This window comes from Lactuca virosa, chromosome 3 (genome assembly GCF_052849685.1).
Source record: "Lactuca virosa cultivar CGN04683 chromosome 3, Lactuca_virosa_CGN04683_v6, whole genome shotgun sequence".
NCBI classification, from domain to species: domain Eukaryota; kingdom Viridiplantae; phylum Streptophyta; class Magnoliopsida; order Asterales; family Asteraceae; genus Lactuca; species Lactuca virosa.
In genome coordinates, this window is record NC_136428.1 from 277,981,610 (window position 1) to 277,991,814 (window position 10,205).

Sequence of the window (10,205 nt, forward strand, 5' to 3'; positions counted from 1 at the left end):
CCAGTTTGGATCATCAATAACTTCAGAAGAAACGATTTATTTAATCTCATAGGATTCTTTAGTCATTCCCATTCTCGCGCAAACAACCTAGATATAGATAGCCACTTCACTACAACCACCAACAGAGAAGTCAATAAGGAATCATACGAGGAGGCAAATCTTCCATCAGAAAGTGATGGAGATCTGTGGTAAAACCCGAAGCATGATCTACATAGAATAGGAAAACCATAAGAGAGTCCACAGACAACAAACCCCCACAGTTGAATTCAGGACCATCATAACTAGGACAGGAAACCTGTGACAACCGTCAAAATTGAGTCAAGTCAAAGTCAAACAAAGTCAACAAGTCAAAACCAATCGACTCAATTAACCCTTGTATATTAGGGTTTACACTATGTAACTACTGTACAATGCAATATTTTAATGAGAGAAACATTATTTGGAAAGTTCGTGTGTTGAATTTCCTAAGTCTCAAATGAAGTAAACATTGAACCAAAATGATAAAAAATTTATTGCACACTCATCGGGAGTGTGTACGACACTAAAACACGGTTTAACGGGGTTTACGAACCTTGCGTTGTGAAGCCGGACACTCAAATTAATCACAAACGAAACCTCTCTAAATCGTTTTCACTCTATCTCTTTCTATTTGAAATCTCTCCCAAATCTCTCTCAAAAGTTACTTTAACTTTTTGTAATCATTCGGGCCATCCCGACCCTTAACCGGGTCAAAAACCACTTGAAACGGGTTAAAAACGGGTAAAATAACCTTAAGGAACCAAAACCCTCCTATTAGAAGCGAAAACTCTCATGAGAAGCCTCTCAGGACCGAAGCCTCTCATGAGAAGCCTCTCAGGACCGAAGCCTCTCATGAGAAGCCTCTCAGGACCGAAGCCTCTCATTAGAAGCCTCTCAGGACAGAAGCCTCGCATGAGAAGCCTCTCAGACAGCCCATGCGAGAGGTCTCGCAGACGGCCCCTTTTTACCGGTTTTTCGACTACGACTTCGTTTTAACTCCGTTTTTCATTATTTTAACGTGGGATTTTCACCCAAAACTTTATTTTATAAACTAAGGCCCCAAAATATATAAATCTCCAGGGTTTTTATAAAAATATATTAAAAGAATTAGTGGTTGAACTAATTATTGAGGGAATATTTGCTTTTCCTTAATTTATGGCAAAAGCAAACCACCACCACCTCACTCTATGATCAGCCACTCTTTCCCACTACTCCTTGTCACCTTAGTGGACCTTTACACCCAATCTCCAGCTCTTCCCATGTTCTAAGAGCTGGAGGATTGATCCTCTCTCCTCATTCTCCATAAAGTCCTTTCATTCTACACTTAACAACCAAAGAACACTCTCCAAAATTCTCTCATCTTTTCTCTCAACTTCAAGGCTTTCTCTAGGGATTTCTTTCTTCAATTAGTAAGTATCTTCATCATTCACATAATTATTAAACTCCATTCTACTCAAATCATTGATATCTTACACAAATTCCATCTTATTCGGTGTTAGATTCTCGAATCATCAAGACATCTTCTTAGTGTTCTTGGGTTGAACACTTCCTCTATCTCACTTTCATCTACTGAAATCACATAAGGTGAGTTCATACCCCTACATTTACATGTTTTTCTTAAGTTTTAAGGGGGGAATACAAGTACAATCATCAAGAACACAATTAAACGTTTTCTATCAGATTACATCAAAAAAGATGAACTTCGATCACAGACTGTTTTGGTCAACTTAGATATTTTAGTTTTCAAAAATGTTCCAGGTGCAAGTAGTTAAAACTCTTAGCTTTAAAATGGCTACTTGCACATCTCCATATGATGTTTCTACAATTTATGGTGATTTTTACAAAACTGCCTATCATTTCAGAGGCAAACCCGGACCAGTCTGTGATTATGAACATTTTCACCTCTGTTAGAGATCACTAAAAATCATGATAAAATTTACGAACAAACTAGACTCATATTCCAAACTCTCAGAATTTGCGGATTTGGATTTAGAGCTTTGATGATTTTTCTATAAATTTTCTAAGAACAGTAACAGAAACTGTATACAACAAAAAGTTGCTGTCAATTTCATTTCACCTTGTAACATGTTGAGCAAGGTGTATATCTTTATGTGATAATATGTTATTACAATATATGACATTTTATCTTAATATTTAGGCACACATCAGTTTACAAATGGATTTGGACATATAAAATATAAAGAATAACAAGTGATTATAATCAAAGTACAACCGATACATTCAAACATTTAATAAACTATTTTGAATATAGTTTGCATACATTACTACGTACTACCCTTGGTTGATAAACTATAATAGGTATAGTTTATGATACATTACATAATACATACATTTAAAAAGGGTACATTTATACAAAGGATATTTTCATTAAGCAAGGTACGGCCATACGGTACCAAGTTTTCATAACACGTAATTCCGTTAATGACTTTATGATACATTACATAACACATACATTTAAAAAGGGTACATTTATACAAAGAAGATTTTCATTAAGTAAGGTACGGCCATACGGTACGAAGTTTTCATTACACTACACGTAAATTCGTTAATGACTTCTGTGAGACATTCGATTCAATTTACAAATAAGTCCTGTATTATAACCAGAGTCTCCTCGAGGGAGAGCGTGATACTTGTGTATAGATCTATATTGGGTCTGACAAACCCACACCTTAGCTGCATGCAACAGCTAGACCGACAGGTCTGGGGTGACAAATGTCATAACATTTCCGACGCCTGAAGAACGTCGTTTCAGGCCAACTAGGTCATAGCATGGTTATAATAACTCACATGTGGTATTAACAAACATAGAATTTACGGGGATTTCACTAAAATGAAACGAGTTTATGTCGATTTAAACTTGCATTGTTTTACTATAAGGAACGAACACTACTTGTACATTTCGGTCTTTGGGTTTTAAGACTACATTTACACATTAAGGAAAATATTGGATTTTCTGGAACGAACACTACTTTTACAAGAAAAGGCTTTAATAAACTCACATAAAGTATTAATGAATATTGGAATTTACGGGAACTTCATTAAAATTAAACGAGTTTATGTCGATTTAAACTTACATTATTTATTATAAGTAAGAAAAGTTACTTATACATTTCGGTCTTTGGATTTAAGACTACATATACATTTTAAGGGAAATATTGGATTTTTCTAAAACAAATACTACTTTTACAAACGAAAGGCTTTTAATAATACCAAACAAAAGCTTATGAACTCACCAACCTTTGTGTTGACACTTTTTCAAACAACTTGTAGGAAATCATTAAACAGGTAACCAATTGCTTTTGAGGATGGGACGCTAAGGCGTTTACTATTTCATATTTTGTCAACATATTGTAATTGATTCGTAAACATGTAATTCATACAATGCTGTAACTTTTTCAATTATATATATGTTGGTTGTGTTTGCTTGAATTACTATTACAATTGTTGTTATGATACTATACATGAAGTCCTCCACCCCCGGACATTTCCGCCATCCTTGGTTTGGGGGTGTGACAGATTGGTATCAGAGCACAGTTTATAGTGAATTAAGTATATCAAACCACATAAGATATACAAACTATAAACACAATTGGGACTAATAGTCTCTGATTTGTGCATTTCTCAAATAAATATACTTTTAGAAAATAAATGATTTTCTTGATTAAAGTATACATACATACATTACATGCTCGCATGGTATCATAACTACCGAAAACATAAAGCAAAAGAAGAAGAGTTGAACATTTTGAGTATGCCTTAGTATATGTGGATTAAGTCTGGGAAGGATATAGCCTGATCAACTATATTTGTCCGGGAATTGACTTGCATATACCGGGGGATGGTCAGGATGGGCAACAAATCTAACAAACCTAATAACACACTACAAAGGATACTTTAAGAACTCAAAACATCAGTACTCTACAAACAATCGACTTATCATTTCACTAATGAACATTCATTTTTAATTCTGTAATTCCTTAGTTTATGCATCCAAGCTATGTATGAAGAATGTCCGATAGACCATGGAATGTGTGGTTTCCGCCTCATTTCCTGTTCCTTGTTTGGTTGTCGACTTAGGGCAGATCCACACAATCAATCGTCTGTTCGATATTGGTTTATACATAGCTAGTATGAGCTAAGTAGTTATAAAAAGAATTGGTTAATCATGCATTTAATAAGAAAATAATGGATTTTCGTGAGGAACACTTTCAAAAGATATCAAAGGATCAAAACAGTTAACTTTGTAAGTATCTAGTGAATACTTCAGGATTTTGTACATAAGGATCCGATAATCAGTGGAATGTGTGGCCGCCGCCTCATTTCATGTTCCTTGTTTGGTTGTCGGCTTGGGGCAGAATCACACAATCGATTGTTTATTCGATTTGGACTGTATATGATTTGTATGCACTAAGTACTCGCAGGAGGAACTAGTAAGAATCATTTTTACTTAATATTCACAACATCAAAAAATATAAGGTTTTCTGGAGAAATACAACGCTCTTTTCAAAAGAACAAAGAACCTGTTTTCTAAAACAAAACGCTTATGAACTCACCAACTTTATGCTAATACTCTTTCAAAACCTACTTGTATTCTCAGGACATTAGTAGACAGGTACACACACCGGATTCAAGAAGACGGAGCATAGTAACTTCGAGTCTTTACTTGCTATTTACTTTTGAAGTCAGTTGTTTATGATTCGAAAACAATGTAAACATTATATTATTAATATAATGGTTGTGGTTTCTTTGATTACTATTATTCAATTGTTGTGATACTGTACAAGACGTCCTCCGCCCCCGAACATCCGCCGTTCTGGTTTGGGGGTGTGACAGATTGGTATCAGAACATTGTTTATAGTGAACTTAGTATATCAACCAGTAAAAGATATACAACTATAAATACAATGGGGCCGAAGTGCTCTGACTAAAAGTATACTTTTAAAATATAAGTATTTTACGAGAAGTATACTAACAAGCATACATGAGAAGAACAAGTATTACAATAAGAACAAAACAAACAAAAGTATTTAGATGTTCGACACTACAGTCAAACCTAGGCAGTTATGTATTCATATCTGGAATAAATATAACCTGATCAACTATATTTATTTGAGATACGACCAACATGTGTTTGAGAGTGATAGTGGTGTTGCAACGAGTCTAAAACTTACCTAACTCTATATACAAAGTATCCTTAGAACAAAACATAAAGATAAAATACTATAGGAGTATTTTAGGCAGTATAACAAACTTATATGAGAACTAAAAGACCTTTACTGGCAGGTCTATAGTTGCGAAGTGCATGCGTCCGGGGTTATATATAATTGGGATCTTATAGACTTAGAATTGGTGATCTTCGCTCCACTACCTGTTCCTTGTTTGGTTGTGGTTTTAGAGTAGGATCATGTACTCGAAGGTCTATTTGATCTTGGTTATATATAGCTTGCATGCACTGCTTGACTATAGGAGGACCCAGTTTGGATCATCAATAACTTTAGAAGAAACGATTTATTTAATCTCATAGGATTCTTTAGTCATTCCCATTCTCGCGCAAACAACCTAGATATAGATAGCCACTTCACTACAACCACCAACAGAGAAGTCAATAAGGAATCATACGAGGAGGCAAATCTTCCATCAGAAAGTGATGGAGATCTGTGGTAAAACCCGAACCATTATCTACATAGAATAGGAAAACCATAAGAGAGTCCACAGACAACAAACCCCCACATTTGAATTCAGGACCATCATAACTAGGACAGGAAACCTGTGACAACCGTCAAAATTGAGTCAAGTCAAAGTCAAACAAAGTCAACAAGTCAAAACCAATCGACTCAATTAACCCTTGTATATTAGGGTTTACACTATGTAATTACTGTACAATGCAATATTTTAATGAGAGAAACATTATTTGGAAAGTTCGTGTGTTGAATTTCCTAAGTCTCAAATGTAGTAAACATTGAACCAAAACGATAAAAAAATTATTGCACACTCATCGGGAGTGTGTACGACACTAAAACATGGTTTAACGGGGTTTACGAACCTTGCGTTGTGAAGCCGGACACTCAAATTAATCACAAACGAAACCTCTCTAAATCGTTTTCACTCTATCTCTTTCTATTTGAAATCTCTCCCAAATCTCTCTCAAAAGTTACTTTAACTTTTTGTAATCATTCGGGCCATCCCGACCCTTAACCGGGTTAAAAACCACTTGAAACGGGGTAAAAACGGGTAAAATAACCTTAAGGAACCAAAACCCTCCTATTAGAAGCGAAAACTCTCATGAGAAGCCTCTCAGGACCGAAGCCTCTCATGAGAAGCCTCTCAGGACCGAAGCCTCTCATTAGAAGCCTCTCAGGACAGAAGCCTCGCATGAGAAGCCTCTCAGAGAGCCCATGCGAGAGGTCTCGCAGACGGCCCCTTTTTACCGGTTTTTCGACTACGACTTCGTTTTAACTCCGTTTTTCGTTATTTTAACGTGGGATTTTCACCCAAAACTTTATTTTATAAACTAAGGCCCCAAAATATATAAATCTCCAGGGTTTTTATAAAAATATATTAAAAGAATTAGTGGTTGAACTAATTATTGAGGGAATATTTGCTTTTCCTTAATTTATGGCAAAAGCAAACCACCACCACCTCACTCTATGATCAGCCACTCTTTCCCACTACTCCTTGTCACCTTAGTGGACCTTTACACCCAATCTCCAGCTCTTCCCATGTTCTAAGAGCTGGAGGATTGATCCTCTCTCCTCATTCTCCATAAAGTCCTTTCATTCTACACTTAACAACGAAAGAACACTCTCCAAAATTCTCTCATCTTTTCTCTCAACTTCAGGGCTTTCTCTGGGATTTCTTTCTTCAATTAGTAAGTATATTCATCATTCACGTAATTATTAAACTCCATTCTACTCAAATCATTGATATCTTACACAAATTCCATCTTATTCGGTGTTAGATTCTCGAATCATCAAGACATCTTCTTAGTGTTCTTGGGTTGAACACTTCCTCTATCTCACTTTCATCTACTGAAATCACATAAGGTGAGTTCATACCCCTACATTTACATGTTTTTCTTAAGTTTTAAGGGGGGAATACAAGTAAAATCATCAAGAACACAATTAAACGTTTTCTATCAGATTACATCAGAAAAGATGAACTTCGATCACGGACTGTTTTGGTCAACTTAAATATTTTAGTTTTCAAAACTGTTCCAGGTGCAAGTAGTTCAAACTCTTAGCTTTAAAATGGCTACTTGCACATCTCCATATGATTTTTCTACAATTTATGGTGATTTTTACAAAACTGCCTATCATTTCAGAGGCAAACCCGGACCAGTCTGTGATTATGAACATTTTCACCTCTGTTAGAGATCACTAAAAATCATGATAAAATTTACGAACAAACTAGACTCATATTCCAAACTCTCAGAATTTGAGGATTTGGATTTAGAGCTTTGATGATTGTTCTATAAATTTTCTAAGAACAGTAACAGAAACTATATACAACAAAAAGTTGCTGTCAATTTCATTTCACCTTGTAACATGTTGAGCAAGGTGTATATCTTTATGTGATAATATGTTATTGCAATATATGACATTTTATCTTAATATTTAGACACACATCAGTTACAAATGGATTTGGACATATAAAATATAAAGAATAACAAGTGATTATAATCAAAGTACAACCGATACATTCAAACATTTAATAAACTATTTTGAATATAGTTTGCATACATTACTACGTACTACCCTTGGTTGATAAACTATAATAGGTATAGTTTATGATACATTACATAATATATACATTTAAAAATTGTACATTTATACAAAGGATATTTTCATTAAGCAAGGTACGGCCATACGGTACCAAGTTTTCATAACACGAAATTCCGTTAATGACTTTATGAAACATTACATAACACATACATTTAAAAAGGGTACATTTATACAAAGGATATTTTCATTAAGCAAGGTACGGCCATACGGTACCAAGTTTTCATAACACGAAATTCCGTTAATGACTTTATGATACATTACATAACACATATATTTAAAAAGGGTACATTTATACAAAGAAGATTTTCATTAAGTAAGGTACGGCCATACGGTACCAAGTTTTCATTACACTACACGTAAATTCGTTAATGACTTCTGTGAGACATTCGATTCAATTTACAAATAAGTCCTGTATTATAACCAGAGTCTCCTCGAGGGAGAGCGTGATACTTGTGTATAGATCTATATAGGGTCTGACAAACCCACACCTTAGCTGCATGCAACAGCTAGACCGACATGTCTGGGGTGACAAATGTCATAACATTTCCGACGCCTGAAGAACGTCGTTTCAGGCCAACTAGGTCATAGCATGGTTATAATAACTCACATGTGGTATTAACAAACATAGAATTTACGGGGATTTCACTAAAATCAAACGAGTTTATGTCGATTTAAACTTGCATTGTTTTACTATAAGGAACGAACACTACTTGTACATTTCGGTCTTTGGGTTTTAAGACTACATTTACACATTAAGAAAAATATTGGATTTTCTGGAACGAACACTACTTTTACAAGAAAAGGCTTTAATAAACTCACATAAAGTATTAATGAATATTGGAATTTACGGGAACTTCATTAAAATTAAACGAGTTTATGTCGATTTAAACTTACATTATTTATTATAAGTAAGAAAAGTTACTTATACATTTCGGTCTTTGGATTTAAGACTACATATACATTTTAAGGAAAATATTGGATTTTTCTAAAACAAATACTACTTTTACAAACGAAAGGCTTTTAATAATACCAAACAAAAGCTTATGAACTCACCAACCTTTGTGTTGACACTTTTTCAAACAACTTGTATTCTCAGGAAATCATTAAACAGGTAACCAATTGCTTTTGAGGATGGGACGCTAAGGCGTCTACTATTTCATATTTTGTCAACATATTGTAATTGATTCGTAAACATGTAATTCATACAATGATGTAACTTTTTCAATTATATATATGTTGGTTGTGTTTGCTTGAATTACTATTACAATTGTTGTTATGATACTATACATGAAGTCCTCCACCCCCGGACATTTCCGCCATCCTTGGTTTGGGGGTGTGACAGATTGGTATCAGAGCACAGTTTATAGTGAATTAAGTATATCAAACCACATAAGATATACAAACTATAAACACAATTGGGACTAATAGTCTCTGATTTGTGCATTTTTTAAATAAATATACTTTTAGAAAATAAATGATTTTCTTGATTAAAGTATACATACATACATTACATGCTCGCATGGTATCATAACTAGCGAAAACATAAAGCAAAAGAAGAAGAGTTGAACATTTTGAGTATGCCTTAGTATATGTGGATTAAGTCTGGGAAGGATATAGCCTGATCAACTATATCTGTCCGGGAATTGACTTGCATATACCGGAGGATGGTCAGGATGGGCAACAAATCTAACAAACCTAATAACACACTACAAAGGATACTTTAAGAACTCAAAACATCAGTACTCTACAAACAATCGACTTATCATTTCACTAATGAACATTCATTTTTAATTCTGTAATTCCTTAGTTTATGCATCCAAGCTATGTATGAAGAATGTCTGATAGACCATGGAATGTGTGGTTTCCGCCTCATTTCCTGTTCCTTGTTTGGTTGTGGACTTAGGGCAGATCCACACAATCAATCGTCTGTTCGATATTGGTTTATACATAGCTAGTATGAGCTAAGTAGTTATAAAAAGAATTGGTTAATCATGCATTTAATAAGAAAATAATGGATTTTCTTGAGGAACACTTTCAAAAGATATCAAAGGATCAAAACAGTTAACTTTGTAAGTATCTAGTGAATACTTCAGGATTTTGTACATAAGGATCCGATAATCAGTGGAATGTGTGGCCGCCGCCTCATTTCATGTTCCTTGTTTGGTTGTCGGCTTGGGGCAGAACCACACAATCGATTGTTTATTCGATTTGGACTGTATATGATTTGTATGCACTAAGTACTCGCAGGAGGAACTAGTAAGAATCATTTTTACTTAATATTCACTACATCAAAAAATATAAGGTTTTCTGGAGAAATACAACGCTCTTTTCAAAAGAACAAAGAACCTGTTTTCTAAAACAAAACGCTTATGAACTCACCAACTT